General features: G+C 40.8%; 2 protein-coding genes across 4 annotated transcripts in view; one reads left to right on the forward strand and one right to left on the reverse strand.

Annotated features, from left to right (window-relative positions):
- The window catches only part of CMSS1 (cms1 ribosomal small subunit homolog), a 232,130-nt gene that overhangs the window by 114,555 nt on the left and 96,373 nt on the right, over positions 1–21,202 (reverse strand). The window lies entirely within an intron of this gene.
- LOC125431562 (filamin A-interacting protein 1-like) overlaps positions 1–21,202 on the forward strand; it is a 125,039-nt gene that overhangs the window by 90,699 nt on the left and 13,138 nt on the right. The window contains exon 2 of the mRNA XM_048494474.1: positions 1,938–1,974. The gene's annotated coding sequence lies outside the window, so the exon portion shown is untranslated. The remainder of the gene's footprint in view (positions 1–1,937; positions 1,975–21,202) is intronic.

Here is a 21,202-nt window from a genome sequence, read left to right on the forward strand (position 1 = left end):
GGCTTCGGAAAATGAAGGCGGAGCAAGCGGAGGGGGCGGCTGAGCCGCGGGAGAATTTGAAATGGGCGGAGGAGCAAGGGGGGCAGAAGGAGGACAGGCGTCCAATTTAGCGGATAGAGAAAATTCCGGGGTTGAAATTGAAGGTGAAAGATCGAAAGGAGGGCGGCCTACAGCAAGGGAGCCATAGGTCTGCAGGCTGATGGCGACATAACATTGTCTCCACGTCAGTAGCAGTGACATCGGTCGCGAGGCTCTGTGCGAAGAGTGCGCCCGATGTTTTCCCAGTCCTTAAGATTCAATGTCCCCTTCTGGGTACCATGGACATTGAGCTTCAATCTCCTCAACCAATTTAAACAGCTCCCCTCTCTTTATGGAGACCCTGCCGCATTTAGCTAACGCTTTTAGTTCGTTAACGTGTTTGTCATAAGCCCTGCTTTTGCAAGCTCCCATACTCACCGGTGTTCCGTCGGACGAGAGAGTGTCCTAGGACGCTGAAGTCTCTGGATGCGCCGATCCAGATGACAGGCGAGACCGAAACGGGGGTCCCTGGATGCGCCGATCCAGCGGACTTCGGTACCGCGGCCCTTTCCCAGGCGACGGTGAGCAGGGTGGAGGTTCGAGGATTCCCGGGTTTCAGCACCAGCTTGAAGTCGACCCACGTGGTCAGCGCAAGAACGAGACGAGACGCGGAGATAACATCTGGTGGAGATCGCCAGCAGCGGGAGCGCGGAGGTCCGTGTTCCTAGCGAATCTCCCGCGTGCTGGTTCCTGGCACCTTTTATTGTGATTCTATCGGGGGCGTGTAGAAGGGAGGAACGGAGGGAGTTCCGGGAGAGCGGGAGGTCGGGAGATCATCATGTGATGCATGATCTCACCTGGCTACGTGCGGAGAGGAGCGTAAGCGTCTGAGCCTAATCCTCACCTGGGGGCAAGACCATTGTCCCTGCGCCCGGTGACTGAGCCAGACAGTTCATGACCCGTGACTCATAGGGGGATGAGGAGTGGGGGTGCAGTGCGACCAGAAGGCCGTAGGAGCGTAGGTGTTCCAGCGCTCGACCACGGTGCTGCTGGGTCAGCGGTGCATTACTACAAATCCAATCCAATGCAGAGTTCATGATTTTAATAGTCTTAGACTGGAGTAATTCTGTACAGGATTCCATCATCAGCCACAGATGAATTATGATAAGATCTTATTTATTATTTATTTGTTAAAACATTTGTACCCCACCTTTCTTCATGGTTCAAGGTGGCTTACAATAATAGAACATTTTCATTAAAACCAGAATAAAACCCCAAACCTTTCCCTCCCCTATTAAAACATACCTGCCTTTCAAACCCCATCTACCATACATACACATGTTGCAGACTATATAATCTTTTTAAAACTATGATTTAAATCCCACATTGTATTTATTGTAGACTTAAGTACTATGCCTACTTGTCTAGGCAAAACAAGGTAACAAACCAAAAATAGGCCACTGTGCAGCCTTTCATGTTTTTACAAGCAAATATTAGGTGACAAGAATTCTGAACAGCAAGAGTATCCTTTTCACCTGTTGGGCTGGAATTCTGAGCAGAAGAGATATGCAACAGGATGAGGGCCTATATCTTCAATCCATGTGTACTTCTCTTTTCCCATGATGGCAGAGGACTACCTTTCCCCTGCTGTGGAGTACATTTCTCTTACCCTGTGCTCTTTTTGGCTCCTTGAAAGACAGTCGTGTTATGGAAGTGCCTAATGTCACAGAAGGCATGTTCTGCAAAGGACTGTCTTCACAATGGCCAAAGAAAAACTTATGTGGAATAAAAGGTATGTGTGGTTTATTTTATTAAGCTAGTTCCAACCTGTGTTTCATATATTTTCTGAAGGTGATTATGGGCTTTCCAAGAAATGTTGGTTACAATATTACCTCACACGATTTTATTTTTAATTGCAGATTCATTCCCCAAGAGAGGATTCTGCTCACTTCTAAGGTATGCAGCTGAACAAAATAGTTTTTATTGATTGCACTACAGAAGGATGACATTAAAACTGTTAAATAATCTTGCAACTGAGATATTATCTCCATGTGTAATATGAGAACACAAGCTCATAAAGAAACTTCAGCCAGTGTACTATGTGATAACACTTTGCCAATAATACCTGTTGTTGATAGAAGTGACTGAGCTTGCAGTAATGGGTTTATACATGCATAAAGAGCCATATGTAATGCTGCACAAAAGAATACCTACTACACAGAATGAAAATCAAGAAATTGTCAATGTCTACACAGTTTACAATCAATCAAATCAATCAAAACCCTTTACTAGGCATAAAAGCCATCATGTCTCAAAATTACAATAGAAAGAACGCTATTGCACATTATGTAAAACACGTATTAAAAATGTGGCTACAGCTTCAGACATTTCGATATTAAGGTTGTTCAATAACTTAGTCATTTTTGTTTTATCTGAGAGAATTGCAAACCCTGTCGGTAATAAAACAGCCAAATCAGCTCTGACATTGTTATACTTTGGGCAATATAGCAAGACATGAGAAAGTGAATCAGTTATATGAGGGCAAAACCGGCAACGTTGCTCGGTAAGTGGGATATTTAAAAAGCGACCTTGAAGCATAGCTGAAGGAAAAGAATTACACTTTGCTCTAGTCATGACCCATCTGAGATTATGGTTAACAAGTTGTTCCAAGTAGATAGCATGGCGAGATTTCTGGGGGATAATCCCAAAGTAGAATGGGGAGCAAGAGTTTTGCACTATGCTCAGAAGAAATTGATATTCCTGGGCAAATAGTCTGATTTTGAGACAGTGATAAATCTCCGTAGCGGTGAGCATATGTAGGGACTCCCAAGAGAAACCCAGGGAAAGAATTTTTGCTTCAATATGGAGCCACCATTTCGAGAGCTGGAGCTCCTGCATTTCTAGCTGGGATGAACTATTTGGGTCTGTACAAAAACAGAGATGCAACCAGAACTTAAAAGTTACAGCCCAAGCCCCACAGTTTACATTATTGCACGGTTTCAATTATTATAGGTATGTAAAGAAATTGTTCAGCTTTATGAGACAATTTCTTTACATACCTATACACCTTTATCTCTACACAGCATGTGGAGAATATTGGATTTCAAATTTCCAGAACAAAATTCTTTCTAGAAGCTACTCTCAACCAAACTCCTGTGTAACCAGAATACTTCAAAGCAGCGCCAGAACATTACATGTTTTCAAAAATGAATATTTACAACACTGTCTGATCCTAATTGCCCAAAGATGTACCAAATACGATGTTTCAAATGATTAAAATGTTCTTCATTCACAGAATGGCTTTGGAGATTATTTCCCCTTGATACACAATAAATGGACACACTACAATACACCATGCTATTCAAAGAGATTGTCCAAAGATAAAGCTAAAATTATCAGAGAGTGCCCCCAAAGCTATAGGGGTTGCAAAATGCAACCAAACATTTCTTTAAGCACCAAACTTTCCAGAATTATACTACTGATGCTAAGTATTCAGTTGGATGTGGGTCAAGAAAGAAGAAGAAGAGTTTGGATTTATATCCCCCCTTTCTCTCCTGTAGGAGACTCACAATTTCCTTACCCTTCCTCCCTCCCAACAAACACCCTGTGAGGTAGGTGGAGCTGAGAGAGCTCCGAGAAGCTGTGACTAGCCCAAGGTCACCCAGCTGGCGTGTGTGAGTGTACAGGCTAAACTGAATTCCCCAGATAAGCCTCCACAGCTCAGGCAGGAGAGGGGAGAATCAAACCCGGTTCCTCCAGATTAGATACACGAGCTCTTAACATCCTACGCCACTGCTGCTCCTCTTGCTCTAGGATTTAATTCTGAGGCCCAGCCTCTTGCAATGAAGCTGGGTATTAGGATGTTGTGGGTTTTCCGGGTTGTATGGCCGTGTTCCAGTAGAACACGGCCATACAATCCGGAAACCCACAACATCCTAGTTATTCCAGCCGTGAAAGCCTTCGATAATATATTAAGCTGGGTATTAATGATACTTTCAGGGAAATTAGCACCACAACACCAGGGGTACAAGATTGAAAGCTTTTAAACTATAAAGATTTGTTTACTGTTTTACAGTGCTGTAAACATTTAAACATTTTTCAGGCTAAACTTAAGAGTTGCCAATTGAGAAATCAGGAAAAAATATGGATCTAATGGCAGGCAATGGCAAACCATCTCACAATGTCTCTTACTTTGAAAACCCAATATGACAAACACTTTATACCATCACATTGCTGCCTGATGTAAGTCAAATCTACAAAAGTATAAAGGAACAGGGACATCTGTTATCCTTTATGGGACTATGGAACAATCCTTTATACTTCAGCTGTCAAATGTAGTACTGTGTTATGCCTCAACGTGCAGAAACTATCATTTCGGCAGTGCAGAAAAGGTATTACACCAATCCTAAATGTTATTCCTCAATATCTTAATGAAACCTAGCAAATATCCATTGACAAGTGCTTTAACATACTGGGAAATTCCACTATATGTCACAACATAAAGAAAATGGGATGTGTGTCTGTGTGTGTGTGAATGAAAGATAGAGACAGAGAAACAATTAATTGCATACCACTCCTTTACAACCTTTACTGCTTTTCCATAACAGAAAAGGCTGTTGCATAAACATATTTCAAGTTCTTGAATCAGTGTGGAAACTAATTTTGTTGGAGACAGCAGTCTAATCAAATTATATGTGAATTGTAGATATTTTAGTACACCGCATATATCAGAATGACACAGTGTTTGCCATTTGTATACTAAAATGATTAAGAACAGTCTTTTGGACAGAAATGCCGCTGTTGTGAATACATTTTTGTGGCAATTTAATTGTAACTGAAGTTCAATTAGCTTCAGTCTTGTAATAAGTGGTCCCAAGGGAGGGCACATTTCTGATGTCTTTGCATGCAACATACATATTACAAGTTAGTTCCCTTTTTTGCAACCTCTTTTGGATAGTATTAGGATTGTATAACATAAATGAGGTAATCTGTGCTTATATAGTTTACACCAGCTGTTAAACACCATTAACTCTTCGTTTAACATGTAACATCCATGAAGAATGCAGAGAGGACATTTTGTACAGATGGTCATTCCTGGCTCTGTGAATTTCTGTGCCATCAAATCACATCTAAATACTAAGGACCCTTCCGCACACGCAAAATAATGCGTTTTCAAACTACTTTCACAACTGTTTGCAAGTGGATTTTGCTATTCCGCACAGCTTCAAAGAGCACTGAAAGCAGTTTGAAAGTGCATTATTCTGCATGTGCGGAATGAGCCTAAGTATTACTGTTATTAAAGAAATAAGACCCTGACTTTTTGTTTTGTCTTAAAAGTATGTATTAGGGATCAGCACTCTACTTGAAAGTTCAGCACTGAATAAATATTTACAGAAGTATAGTTTGCATGATTTTGCACAAGATCACATAGATAACGAAATTATTGCTACATTATGAATTTTACTGCTGCATGCTTGCTGATATCACAGGCATGTATTCCTCCACAGACCATTACAACAAATAGGTTTGTGTTAACAGTTTCAAATTCAGCTGTGTACTTTTTCTCTAGGTATACTTTTAACCAGAAGTCTCTATATCTCTAAAACAGTGGTTCTCAACCTTCCTAATGCCGTGACCCTTTAATACAGTTCCTCATGTTGTGGTGACCCCCAACCCTAACATTTATCCATTTTACAGATGGAGAACACTGATGCAGAGAGTCTTATTTAGGCAACCCCTGTGAAAGGGTTGTTCGACCCCCAAGTTGAGAACCACTGCTCTAAAACATGAACAACTAAAGTGTGCATTTTCAAGCACATTTGGTTAAGCCTTAAAAACATGTTTCACAGCAATGCAAACGAAATTGCAGAGGTTTTTAGTACCAGCTTCTAGTTAAGTGCTCTGCTAACTTAGGCCCCTTCCGCACACGCAAAATAATGCGTTTTCAAACTACTTTCACAACTGTTTGCAAGTGGATTTTGCTATTCCGCACAGCTTCAAAGAGGACTGAAAGCAGTTTGAAAGTACATTATTCTGCGTGTGCGAAATGAGCCAGAGTTTCCAAGGACCACCCGTTTCCGTAAGCTGATTCTCTCCACCACATTTTATATGTAAAAATAAGTTCAACTGCTAAACCAGGGGTCTGCAACAGAGAGACTCTGAGGCTGATTCCGCATGGGCCAAAAACGAAAACGGTGTGAAAACAGTATAAACTCTTTTACACCATTTTAAACCCTTTTACACCATTTTCACACCGATTTCACACTGCTGTTTTTGGCCCATGCGGAATCAGCCTGAGCTTTATTTATTTTTTGGCCATCAAATTGCAACTGATTTATGGAGAGCCCATAGGGTTAAGGAAAAGAGATTTTCAGAGATAGTTTCCAACTGTCTGCCCCTGTGTTGCAACCCTGGATTTCCTTGAATTTTCATCCAAGTACTAACCACAGCTGACACTGCTTGGTTTATGAGATCTTACAAATTTAGCCTGGGCTATGCAATTCAGGGCAATTGTGAACTACCATTAGCTTACTGGCTTCAGCAGAATAGCTTATACATCCCCCAGAAGTCAGAATAAGAAATCATGAAAAGATCAGCTCCAGGTTTGTTTAAAAAATGTTCTTTGTTTCATAAGATTTTTTTTCTGTGTCACTTAATTAACAGTGTTGTTCCTAGTTCATGGGGAAGTAGCTTGGTATATTTCTCAGTACTAAGAAGCAGCTTGCATTAAAGAAAAGATTGACAACCCCAAGCTCAGACAGTAATTAGAATGTACTTGCCAGGTAGAGTGAATAAATGCCACATCCACGTTGAAAGCCAAAGTGGTATGATGGTTAGAGTTTCAGAGTAGGATTTGGAAGAGCCACATTCTATTCCTAATCTGCCATGGAAGCTTGCTTGGGAACCTTGGGCCAGCCACGCACATTCAGTCTGGCTTAGCTCACAGGGCGTTCAAGACAATAAAATGGAGGAGAACAGAACAATGGAGGAGAACAGAACGATGCTTTGAGTCTCTTCTGGGGAGAAGACGGGGAATAAATGAAGTAACTAAATTCATGTTCATCTGAAGCAATTGCAAAATGTTAAAACATTAATTTACAAGAGCTAGTTACAGCAACAAATATCTTACAGGTAGCTATGCTCTAGTCTAACGAGACCCACTTGGGCATGAGGAAAAGTACACCTCTCCCTCCCACAACGAAAACCCCCTGGAATCATGCCACGCATTTTAAAATGTTAAATACAACACCTTTCATCATTTAGACAACTTTTCAAACTTCTGAAGAAAGAACAATGCTGTGAAATCTGGTACCAGATAAATGTGAATGGCAATGAAATAAATTTGAAGGTGCTTTAGGAATTTTGACATAGATGTGTAACTGGTAAATAAAATCATAAAACAGGTAATGGACTCAATAATAACCAGTCACACTGAGAAAAGTTATGTATCTGTACCCAGAAAGACAGTGGGGAGGGAGGTAGCTAGGATGTGTATAGGGGAAAAACATGTCCTTGTTTGGTTTGTGTGGGTGGGTGGAATGCAGGTACTGCATTGTTAAAAGCTAAGGAGGGAGGCCATTTAGGTAAAATAAGGGCGATCAGTATTATTATTTGTGACAATATTCTCATTAAAAGAATATATAGCTGGAGAGCTGCTTTAAAAATATAGAACTTTCAGGCCGTTTCTGCACGGCCCCCCAGGCGCCTCCACGCCGGCAAGAATTCTGCTGGCGTGGAGGCGGAGGCTTCGTGGGCGGAGGACAGCGTGGGCGGGGCTTCGACGGCCAGCAGGCCGACAACGGGGACAAGGTGAGTCAGACGGGGAAGGGAAACAGCGTGTTCCCGGTGGTGCTGTTCGCACCACGCCGCCAGGAACACGCTGTTGAGGGAAAAACAACCCTTTAAAGGGTTGTTTTTCAGGGCGGCTTGACGCCGCCCTGGGGGAGGGGGAGCGACGCCAGGTCGGCGCTGCTGCTTAGCAGCCGCGCCGCCTGTGCGAATGGCTCCCTGGGAACGGCGTTTTTACCGTTCCCAGGGCACCATAAACAGGCCGTGCGGAAACGGCCTCAGAAATTAATTGAAAAATGGACTAGCATTAAAAAAAGAATAATATGGAGAGGAGAGTACTTCACAAGCACTAGATTAGTAATATCAATTATAAAGTTACTCTTTTCTATTCATTTTCTATTCAGATCTTTATTCTGAAAAACAGACTGATGCTTTAAAAGCCTCAAAACTCTGAACATCTTTGTTCCAGTTTCAGAAAGTCAGCTAACAAGTTTAAATGCATGCAGATTTATGACATCTGGAATTAAGTCCCACCTAGTTTCAAACTACAGAAGCCGATTATTTCAGCCAACAGGAATTTACTTTTGTTAAGCCCTTTCTACCTTGTCAAATCAAGTAGATTTTGTGCATCAGTTTAATCTCTGTTCACTGGCAAGCTTCAGGAATCAGCTATTGTGCTGCAGGTGGTGTTGAAAGATAAGGAGTTAGAAAGCAGTTCCCACATCGCCCTTTGGGTAAACATGATGTTCAGCACACATCTTGGTTGACAATGCCAATGACATAAAACCACCACCACCACCAAAAAAAATATAAAATGACTATGAGACCACAATATTTATTTCTAATATAAATATATCCTATGTGGGTATACTACAACTTGAATTTTTTTTAAAAAAACTTTTCAAAATGTAAAGTTGACTGATAATTAGGAACTATGTAGATGATGTCAGCAATCAGCAGCTGTAGCTTTTGGAATTCTAACGGGTGTTGGGCACAGCCACAAAATGGATGCAGCAGGAGGCGGAGCCAAACAGAACATGACTGCTGCAGGAGGTGGAACCGTACACCCAGAGGAAGCTCAAGTGCTGGGGAAAAGAGCGGTAATTTTAAAAATACTGGGAAAGATGAAAGAGAGAGAGTGTAAGGCTGAGCACACTCAAACAAGTCGACTTTACGAAAAAGGAATGAACTTTATTGCTATGTATCGCCCTAGCTACAGGGTGCTGGAACCGAGGGTTCTTGCCCTCAGTTCCAGTATATGTAGGGTGTGCAGTGGGCAGTCCCGGGCGGTGATGGGAACGAGGTTTGTTGGGGAAAACGAAACTGAAACTTACTGGGAGTTACAGGAAGTGAAACCTGGTCCTGACAGAGAGAGAAATAAAACGAACATTGTGGTAGTAGCTGCCACTGAAACAAAGTTATTTTAATTTGCATGCTCAATCAGAAGCCAAGAAACTAACATGGCCTCACCCAGTTTCTAAAAACACTTGGTGGGCACCAGAAAAGGTGTTGATGTGCATGATGGCAAGCATGGGCACCACACTGGGGACGCCAGGTCTAACTCATCTCACAGAGTTCTGAAATATCAGTTACTTTCTCCATTTATTCAGTAGGCCTCCTCTGATATTACTTGATTGCAATAAACAAAAGGGAAGAAATCCCCTCAAAAACCCTGTTCCAAATCCAAAGTATGTTTAAAAGTGTAAAGTATCTGAATAAATTTTTTTAAATGTAGAAAACAACTGTTTAATGTAATATAAAGTCTGAAATGGTAAGCTTTAAATTACTTCCATCTCTCCAAACAATACACACATTCTGCTCTACCCACATGGCCAAACCTTAATTAGGACCAGTTTAGGTCATTCCATCACAAATGGCACAGTTCACTATTACTTCTCATGAATGCTCTGATGTCACAAGTCAATAAAAGCAATTAGATGTTAAGCCTTCACATACACTTAAGGTATCTACTTTGGATGTGTTCTCTATCAGGAAGCCCAAGACAGCAGTAACAGAATACGAAGTAACACCCAGTTTAAAAGGCTGGACAGAGCCTAAAATTGACAGAGACCAAATCCCGCCCCCCCCTGCAACTTCTTTATCATCCAAAGTAGATCACATGTTCTTCCTTGCGCAGCTGGGGCATGTTCTTCAGGGCCCTTAGAAATAAGGCCTTCTCATTGGATAACTTGACCTCTGGAAGCAATACAATCACCATTCCTGAGTATCGCTGTCCAACAGCATTTATCACATGAAAAATCATGCAAAATGCTTTAGAAACAGGCAGGGGACCTTATGTCACTGCATTCTATTGAAAACATATGTACTGGAAACGTAATGTCTTGCATCCATATGTAGCTTAAGCATTTCCTTCTACACAGCAGTGACATCGCTTAATTTCATACCCACCATGAGATCTCCTGCTTACATATGGAAATATGAATCACTATTTGTAATGGAAATAATGAGTTACAGCAGCTGCAACTTCTCACACAAAGAATCAGAATCTAAAAATTAGCACGATAACACTGCATTAAAGTAATTAAGAGCTGGGAACAAAGAGGATACAAATATATTATGTCTCTGGAGATGTACCAGCAGAATCACAGTTTAATTAAAAAATGATAATCCCGCTACATTACACACTTGCCGAATTCCAAATGAGACTTTGTTAGAGCCAATTAAATCTGAAATACATCTGTGCAATTTTTAGAGTGGACACACTGAATCTCTTCTTACGCCAAAGGGTAAAAAGTTTTTGTCCTGTTGTTTTAGCTATGTCTATTACGCTAAGTAGGCAGTCTCCACTTTAGTTTTGGGAATTAGCTAGAGGCAGAGAGCGAGAAGGTGGCTGGAATTTATAACCTACGTATAGGGTAAATTTCAGCTGAGAAGGCAGTTGTATAATTAAAATAGACCTTTATTAGAGAACAAAAAATACTACAAGAAATATATTTTAAACAACGAACATACATACAGAAAACATGCAAGAGTTGACTAACAGAGAAGGGAGGAAGTTGGATATTAGAGAACAAAAAATACTACAAGAAATATATTTTAAACAACGAACATACATACAGAAAACATGCAAGAGTTGACTAACAGAGAAGGGGGGGGAAGTTGGATAAGGTTTCAGGGGTGGGTGAAAGTTACCAGACATATAGGAAAAGTAGGGGAAACGACCAGCATCCAGGAGCAAAGGAAAAAGCCCGCCTGCAAGTGCTGGTGCACACAGAGGTGAAGAACATACATTTTGAATAACCAAAAGACCAATATTTGTACTCCAAAATGGGTTCTGAGGAGGTATGAAGTAAACTGGCAGGAAAGCAAGAGACTTAGAGATCTATCCAAGGGGGGGGGGGAGATTTGCTCTAGGGAGTGGTGATCTGCAGCACCAACGGATTCACCCTCCAGGGGCACTTACCCTGGCGGAGTGGTTATCCTGCTAATGAGCAGCTTCTGCTGTCCCCCTCCCCTGGTGCTGAATGCCACAGCAGTGACCCAGGGCCTCTGCTGCCACCAGCATAGCAGGAGCGGGCCAGGATAGGAGCCGATGCTAGTTGGCACCCTCCTGGCCTTTGCCTGCGTTACTCCAGTGGGCCCTATTTTAGACTTAAGCTTTTGGAGGGTGTAAGTCCATTGGAGCCCATAGATGCTTGCAGTGGGAAGGCTGTTTGACTTTTCCAGACTCCCCACGCTGCCGGGAACCCTCTTTGAGGGCAACAGCCAGGTGCAGCCATGGTGCCATGACTGGGCAGACAACTCATGGATGAGGTTACCCAAATTGACTGATTTTCCAGAATTCCAATAAAAACAATAGAAAGGTTGTCGAAGGCTTTCACGGCCGGAATCACTTGGGTGCTGTGTGGTTTCCGGGCTGTATGGCCGTGTTCTAGCAGCATTCTCTCCTGACGTTTCGCCTGCATCTGTGGCTGGCATCTTCAGAGGATCATGATGCAGCCACAGATGCAGGCGAAACGTCAGGAGAGAATGCTGCTAGAACACGGCCATACAGCCCGGAAACCACACAGCACCCAAATAGAAAGGTTGATGAGTCCTCAGGAATGCCTGGACTTGAATACTGATTGATTGCTAAGATGGGTGAAAATAGGGTAAGTAATGGTCTGTTTGGAGCACTGATTGAATCACCTTAGAGTGACACAACAGAGATTGCCTAGCTCTGTTATTTATTGAAATAGGTCTGAAATGTAAATTAAGCTAATTAGAACTGAATAAAAGTCAGATATCTGAATGGTTAGCAATATCACAGTATTCTACTGAACATGTGTTACCAACACTATAACTAATAGAAACTTACCGTAATAGAAAGCTACTATAACTAATAGAAAGCTGCTATGGTATCAAGGAGAAAAAAAAGAAAGAAAATGGGTGGAACAAGGCTAAATGCATTAGCCTATATGTTTTAAGTCTTATATTGCCCTTGGCTAACACTGTACAGAAAATGAATAAACCACTAAACTACCAATCTCTTTGTGTGATTATTTCTGGTTAATTATATAGAAGATTTGGATTTATGTCCCCCCTTTCTCTCCTGTAGGAGACTCAAAGGGGCTGACAATCTCTTTTCCCTTCCCCCCCCCAACAAACACCCTGTGAGGTATGTGGGGCTGAGAGAGCTCAGAAGAACTGTGACTAGCCCAAGGTCACCCAGCTGGCATGTTTTGGAGTGCACAGGCTAATCTGAATTCCCCCAGAAAAGCCTCCACAGCAGAGCATGGAACCAAACCTGGTTCCTCCAGATTAGAGTGCACCTGCTCTTAACCACTATGCCACTGTTGCTCAGTACTGTTTTGGAATTCTGGATAAGGTATTCATTTTTATATTTGTATTCATGTTTTACTTTAAGACTATATAATTAATCAAAAATAATCACACAAAGAGACTGATAAAACATACGCTACCTATATCGGCTACAACCATCAGCCACCTTCAGAAATTAGTAAATTACATTGTGACCAAAGCTATTAAAAGAGCTAAACTAGAAAAGAGGGAATTAAAGAATAACACATAGATCAGACTGCAGACAAGTAGAATGACCGCCACTTCAGGGACCATGATAAGAGCTTTTTGTAACTCCGGAAGGTGCTCTGGTATCACAGTGCTTTTCATTACGTTATTCACAAAATACTCACCACTAAATACCTAAATACCAGTAAGAAAGAAAAGGAGACTTGAGAGTAAGTGCTTCGAAAGGCAGCTGCAAGTCTGACAAGGCTGTTTCTAGCAAGAGCAAATCCACAGAGGGGCTTAATTCTCAGCAGAGTTACGTCTTGTACAGGTGGCCCATATAACTTCATGAGGATTCTGTTCTTAATACTTTTCAAAGTCTACACACTACATTTATTACTATAGTTCTGACTAAGACCCCAAACTATTTTTATAGGACTCTATACAATAGTAATAATTTAGGATTCAGTTCAGCTCAAAGCTGCATTATATCTTGACTGAAACCTCAAAATCTTGTACCTCAGAAAAAAAATCTGAATTATAAGAAAAAATAGGGAATTCAAAGTTTAATGTATGCACAAAGAAAACTGGAAAAAATAAATATTAGGATCTGACTCAGATTTTAAATGTATCATCCTGATGAGATCCAGTATGTTCTCATATTTTCTTATCCATAAAACTTGCCTATTTAATCTATATGGCTCATACTGTATAAAGAGAAAACTTCATAAGAGATTGCCAAAAAAAAAATCTCTTTTCTGAGAACTGTGACCATTTTGGAATTTTGAAAAGATGCAGTTAATTCTGAATTTTCCAGTGATCATAAACTTCACCCATACTTAGTAGTTTTTCAATAGATCTGATGGATCAAAAGTAAACGTAAAATTGTAGTTGGTTTACAGTGCAACCCTCTGCCAATCTAAGTCCACTGAAATCTTTCCAGGACTGCAGTGTTAGTCAAATACAAATACAAATACAAAACCTTTAATGGCATATACGCAGTGTTAGTCACTATTAATCCATTTAAACTGACCACTATGCTCAGCGAAAAGTTGTCTGAATTACCAAGTAAGTGGAATAAATAGCTTCTCTGATTTTTATTTATTTATTTATCTATTGATAGCACATCAATGTTCTGAATTTTACAAAATACATGACAATTTTGATAGAAAGGAGACAATGAAGGAACAAATGCAAGGACAAAACATTCAGGAAAAATGTACATTCAGATTAGACAAAGTTAAATGGTATTCACCCTGTTTTCTCAAATAGCAGATAGGTGGTCAACCTCTGTCTAGACTTAAGATACAGCAAAGGCACAGGGGTTTTTTTTAATTGTCTGTTTCAGATTATCCTCAATTATAATATTAACAACAATAACAACATTTATACTTTCAAAGGGCTTTATATCCATTCTATTATGGTAATCTGTTTGAGGTCAATATTATCCTCCTATTATAGATCGTGGACTGAGGTTAGTAGTTTCTGGCTTGCCTGCAGAGCTAAGATATCATAGCAGAACTGAGAATTAAACCAGGGACCAAGGACATAGGTAAGGGGTTGTTTTTTTCTCGGATTCATTCCCCACATTACATGTCCGAAGTTCCGCCCCCCATTTGTGGGGGTTTTTGTAATTTTTAGTGGTTTTTCTGTTATTGGCCTGCAGGAGGCGCGGTTTTTAGGCAAGCATGACAAAAATTTCAGGGATATGTTGGGAGACTCTCCCGATGATACTACCCAGGTTTGGTGAGATTTGGTTCAGGGGGTCCAAAGTTATAGACTCCCAAAGGGGGTGCCCCATCCCACATTGTTTCCAATGGAAGCTAATAGGAGATGGGGGCTAAACCTTTGAGGGTCCATAACTTTGGACCCCCTCAACCAAACTTCACTAAATTAATGTATGCGTAAAGAAAAAATCAAGTGTAAACTGGTCACAGATTGCATGTGCATTCATAGTAACTTGTGAATGGGGCTATAGAGAAGTGGGTGTCTCCTGGACATGAGGTCGTTTTGGTTTGGTGAGGTTTGGTTCAGGGGGTCCAAAGTTATAACTACGGTGCCCCCATCCCCCATTGTTTCCAAAGGGAGCTAATAGGAGATTAGGAGATGGGGGCTACACTTTTGAGGGCCCATAACTTTGGACCCCCTGAACCAAACTTCACCAAACCTGGGTGGTATCATCAGGTGAGTCTCCTAAAGATACCCTGAAAGTTTGGTGCTGCTAGCTTAACAATTGCACCCCTGACAGCAGGCACCCTCCAAATTTCCCCAGATTCTCCTTATAAATCCATTCCCTCCGGCATGGATTTAAAGGGAGAATCTGAGGTCCCCAGTTTAAACATGGAAAGTGATGCTGTTTCAGGGTGGGGGAGAATCCATCCCAAAACAGCATCACTTTCAATGTTATTTTAACTGGGGACCCCAGACTGTCCCTTTAAGGTGGATTTAAAAGGAGAATGTGGGCTCCCTAGTTTAAACACCATTGAAAGTGATGCTTTGGGGTGGATTCCAGCATCACAGTGGCTGCTGCGGGGGTGCGTGTGTGTGTGTGCAAAACTCAGATTTTGCACCAGGCTTCATTTTCCCCAGCTACACCTCTAACCAGAAGGGACTGCCAGCTGTCAGCTGGGAACCCAGCCGGGGGGAGGGTGGGGTGGGAGGTCAGGGGAGTCTGCCATTCCTGGCCTCGGAGAGCTGCTTTTATAAACACTGAGGCCAGGGGTGGGGCTTGGAGAGGTGTGGCCACACCCCCAGGGGCGGGTGGGGGTGGGGTCCCACCCTTGAACCCCCCACAAAAAATCTATATCTACATCACTGCCAGGAACCATCTGATCTGTAGCCTAAACTTTTAGCACAATACTAAACCAACACTACATTACACAACATAACAGATGTATGTTTTAAAAATTCCATTTCAGTAGAACATACTGGTTCTAAAATGTTGCTCATTTTTGAAATCTTAGTGTACCGGCTCAAATACCCTGCATTATAATTTTTCATTTCTTTAAAAAAATAGTGTGGGATATTAACAATGGAGCTATCAAAGTCAGGATGGGATGGTGCCACATTTTAAACACAGAAGTAGCTACTTTGAATGTAAAATCAGTGTAAACCCAAAAGGAGGCATATTCCAGATAACTGTGCTTTGTTTTCATCTACTCTATAGTGATTACTTTAATCAAGGTTCTGGATTTTCTGCCAGACCGCTACATCAATGTCTCTGGAGATTTAGTTAATTATACTGAAAAGGATTTTAAATGACTACCTTCCTTCTGCCACAATCCTAGAGTTTAATCTCTAAATTAGTTAGTTTATTGTTAACTCAGATGGCTCTAGCAAATCCTGGTGACTGTTTAGACCCATGTGAGACATGGCATTTCTCTAGACCAAATAACCAGTTCTCTGAAAGGAGGAAGTGACTTTTCTTTTAAACATTTTCAGCTTGTGTGTTTATCAGATTACAATTTCCATAGCCACAGAGTGTATGACAGTGACTGACAGTTTCTAGGTAAAAACAATGACCCCTTTCAGTTATTACTATACTAGATAGAAATGCTAGTATCAGTTTTCTTTTCTGTGCCTAAGCTTATGTTGTTTTCCTAAATACATTTCACTTTTGTTTAATAACTTTATTTCACCCTGCATTTAGAGATGGGTAACTAACCCTACACACCTTTAAAACATTTTAAAGTAATAGAGAAAAATGAAAGTTCGTTTGTTACTTTGGAAAAATCTTACAAGCAAAATAACAGAAAACAACCCAGATTTCATTCAGAAGTTGTGATGAGCCACAGCTTAAAATTAGTAGTTTGATCAAACGCCAATTAGTAGTTTGATCAAAAGCCAATTATTTGAATGCAGATAGTTCACGCGACTGGAGTTTACTGGTTGATGGCAAACCAGGATTTAAAACTAGAATTTGTACTGATTTGTCAATCACGGTTTGTACTAACTGTGATATCTAAATTCACATGCCAAAGTCTACTGATTGCCTCCATCTTTTGCTGTTGCTCAGCCATGGACGCAGCAGTATAGGTGGTCATTTGCATTCTTGCTCTATATAACATTCGTTTATTAAATCTACACAGTAGTTTTGATGGTGATCCTGCTGCATGGTAAGCTTGCTTAAACCTAGCCTGAAGCTATGTGATTTACATGTACAAAAAGCAGGTGTTATTAGGTGTTGTTCTCTGCACAGAACATGCCCCATTGCGATTGTTAAAATTTGGGGATAGGGTGCTAGAGATAGTTTGACCAAACTGCTGAATCAGACCTTCCTTTAATTGCACAGCTTCCAGAACTGTAAGTATCTGGTGCTTCCCGTTTCCCATAGTTACTACAGTGTGTGGTGATCACGGAAGCCTGAAAGAAGACATACAAGTATTCCTTCAAGCAGAACTCTCGTTTTGTAGAACAGAAGTACAGGATTCTTGCACTTCTACAAGCTGTTTAGTTAAAACATTAGTTGCCTGTTCTATTGGAAGGGCTCACTGGTAATTCCTGTAAGAAGCAAACTTGGTCATTGAACGTGGTGGGTTGTCTGTGTGCCTTTATTTTACTTTGATCTGCTTCCATCTACACTGGTGCCATTTTGTTTTCTGGTGCTGGGGAGAAGCACACAATGAATAAGACCTAGCAGAGTAATCCTAAATAGAGTTACACTCGTCTAAGCCCTATGACTTCAATATACTTAAAAGGGTATAATTCTACTAATGGTGGCACTATAGGTGATAGAATAGCACAACAGAATATGTTATTTATTCTGTCTATATGAAGTGAGACACACATAGATTGTGCCTCCAACACACGTTTTTTTAAACCACAGCCAATAGTGACAAAGCAGTCTGTCCTTCAGAAACATCTCTTAATTCTTCCTGGCTATGTATGTTGCATTCTGAACCAATTTAAAATAAAGGTAATTAAATTAATGAAAATAAAAAATGAATTCGTGGGATTTTTTTTGCCAAAGTAATTCATTGTCAAAGTAATGTTAAATTGCAGTCATCTATCCTTCCTCCTCTATAGAAATATTCTACGTTCTTTTGGACTTCAGTAGCAAAGCACTGAGATGGCTGTTTTACATGACTCTACATAGACATCAGTTTATCAAAGGAACAAGTATGCTGACATTATCAGACATTAGTAAGCACTTTTGATCTTCCTTTGAGGAGACTTCACAGGCTATTCAAAGGGTTGTGGCTTCTTTTCATGTGTAAAGCACAGCTATGTTGAAGAGAATATGGCAAGACAAAAGAAGGTTTTAGTAAAGCTATTTCTGTTAAATTAATCCTGAAAACTGCAGAAACAAATTGGGAATTGTAACAAGTGGAATTTTATCGCTCTAATCACTACTGCCAATTCTCTGAGGCCTTCTTTGGACAAGTTTTCAGCAGCTGTATATTTTTAACTCTACTAAGATGAAAAAGTAACAGATTTTTAAAATGATGGATTGGCATCTTGTCTTGAGGGGCAGAACCATAGCCTACTGCATCAATGCATCATCCATGCACTGAGGATTATGAACAAACATTTAAAATTTGGCAGGTAGGAAAATATAATCTCTAAAAGGAGAGGAGATACTTCACTCTTGAAATAACTGAATCTAATATAAAATGTCTGTGGTGACTACCATCTAACCCCCTTCCTATTCAATTACCATTTTTCGAAACACAAGGTAATTTTCTGCAGTAACCACTGGGACACTGGTCTCGTGGATGTTCTTGAAGTGCCGTCCCACTGTCAGACCCAAATTAGAAATGTGAAAGTGCTGAGGCAGAATAGTCCATTGGATTCTTCTCTTTTGAGGGCAGGAGGACATCTTGAGAGAGTGATTTTCACTCCTTGGTACTGGGAGGCAAGAACAACTTTTCTTCTACTTCTGTTCCTCTCATGAGAGTCACCTTCTTCAGTTGAGTATTTCCATCAGCAGTCCTTTCATAAACTGTGCATAACTATATAACTACAATGGTAACTTGAAACAGTAAGATAATTTTATCTTGAATGACTCAGTAAGGAAGCAGAAGAACCATAATAGGTAAGTTAAACAGAATAAAGTGTTCACTAAGGTATTAGATGAAACAACTATGATGATGATGACTCTGGGAGGGATCAACATTTGCTCTTGCCCTCAAGGGAGAAGGACCCTTATATTAGGTATCCAATGGACCTTTCTTTTGAAGGCAGGAGGACATCTTGAGTGGGATCTCCCAAAACAGTATTCCTGAATACATCTGTTGTCCAGTATGTGTCGTAGTACTCATCGGCCCAAGGCTGAATCTGCAGAGCTATAAGTATTAAACTCAAAGTGTCTTACAAATGTGGATATGGTGTCAGGCCCTACAGCCCTACATATCTTGTCTAATGATGTATGTTTAGCTAAGGCAACACTTGTGGCCGCGCTGCATATCAAGTGCTAGTAATGTCATATTCTGTGCCTTGTAGGCTTGTATAATACATGACTTCAATGTGGAGCTGATGGCTGCTCTGGACATTGGAAGACCTAGATTTGGGGGCTAATGGAAACACTAAATGTATCACACCTCCTAAGGTCTTCTGTTCTTTTAATGACTACCTTAAGTGTTCGACTAACATTGAATATGTGCCAGACTTTTTCTTTCCTGTGAGAGGGTTTGGGGCACAAGGATGAATGGCAGAGTTCTTGTGTTAGATGAAATCTGGAGGCCACCTTAGGTTGAAAAGAGGGATCTGGTCTAAGAACTTTTCTTAATAAATACACATACATCTGATTTGACAGAAAGTGCTCCAATCTCCGAGTTTCTTTGTGCGTTCTGCTCTGATTGATGCAAAGTTGGTCTCTTCCCACTTCAAGACCATCAGTACCTCTGAACTGGAGCTTTGGAGACCTGGAACCACTCTGGTTGTTGATGTACATCTTTGCAGAAATCTTGCCAGACTTTATGAGTAGATATCCCTGGATCTTGGTCTTGAAGTGGGAAATGGCAAGAAAAATCATCCAAATTTCCAGCTGATTGATAGGGAACTTGGATTGCCTCAACAACCAGTGACCCTGTGAAAATTGTTTGTCCAGGGATGTTCCCCATCCAGCACAATTAGCATCAATGAACAGCTGGATTGGTTCAGTATGAGTTATACTTTTCCCTGGGTCAGACTGGACATGTGAGTCCACCATAGGAGTGAGGTTTGATCTTGAGAGGTACAGTGTTAATCCGAGCCCGGTTGTCCATGATGTTTAGTTTGTAGTGATATAAGAATCTCTGGAAGGTTTTGAAGTGAAACCTGACCACTGTACTGAGTTGATCGTAGCAGTGAGTGAACCCATTATCTTAGCAAGTTGCATCAAGGATGCGTGTTTGCTCTTGATTACCTGTGAAGTTAACTCTCTTATCTTTTGTGTCAGTAAGAAGAGGGCATTTTTGGCTGTATCTACTAGTACAGGACTCAGGCAACTCAGATAGTTATTTTAAGGATTAGAGGCAAGTCAAAGGCAGAACCTATTCCTAACCCTGCTCTCCCTCTCTTAGGCAGGAAAAGAACTGGAGTAGGTTACAGATACATTCATGAACATAGGCCAACCCAAAACAAACTTAAAAGTAATCAACATTTCCAGATTACTACTGGACTGCAATTAGGATGTGTGTCAATGCATTCAAGAAATCAGAACCATGTCCTCGCTCCATGCAAAACATAACATAAAACAAGCAACTGTGAGAATCCAGTCTAACTCTAATTTGCTTGGGAGCAACTGAGTGCTTCCTACCAAACTCTAGCGCAAACTACTTAAGCCAGTAACATGGGTAGAATCAGAAACATGTGAAAAATATTTTGAAATACATTTACCCTCAACAACCAAAAATATTAAACTACAAAGGAATCTCAAGCAACAGAGGTCTGATTTTTTTTAAAAAAAAACAAGAATGCTGAGGTTCCAAAGAATCAATTACGTGCTTCATAGAAGCACCAGTGTGTTTTTTTTTACCACTTTACACCCTTTGCTAAACCAAAACAGGCCACAAAGCCAGCTGCCCAATGCATTAGTCATCCAAATTCAGTGTAATATAAAACATCCTTTTGGAAGAGGTTCAACATGTCCACTACAACTTTCATTCATGTCCTCAAAGCATTAACAATGCTGAATAGAAAGGGAATGTAAAGATAGGAATCACCAAGTCGGGACAGCCAAGATATCATATCAAGCTATTTCTAGAACTAGCTCCAATTAAATACTATCACCTGTAAAGTTGCCATATCTGAAGGAATATCCTAATGCAGCTAAGTATTAACAATTTCTTTCGCTGAAGCCCAATGTACCTCAAACCATCCCCAAATCTAGTGGCAGACTATATGCTGAACAATGCATTCATGTGCACCACAACACTTATTTTCAAAAGGGTGACAAGCTTTCCAACTTCAAAAACTGGGAGGATGCATTTAAGCAACAGATATGAAA

The sequence above is a fragment of the Sphaerodactylus townsendi genome, linkage group LG04, assembly GCF_021028975.2.
Source record: "Sphaerodactylus townsendi isolate TG3544 linkage group LG04, MPM_Stown_v2.3, whole genome shotgun sequence".
In the NCBI taxonomy this organism is placed as follows: domain Eukaryota; kingdom Metazoa; phylum Chordata; class Lepidosauria; order Squamata; family Sphaerodactylidae; genus Sphaerodactylus; species Sphaerodactylus townsendi.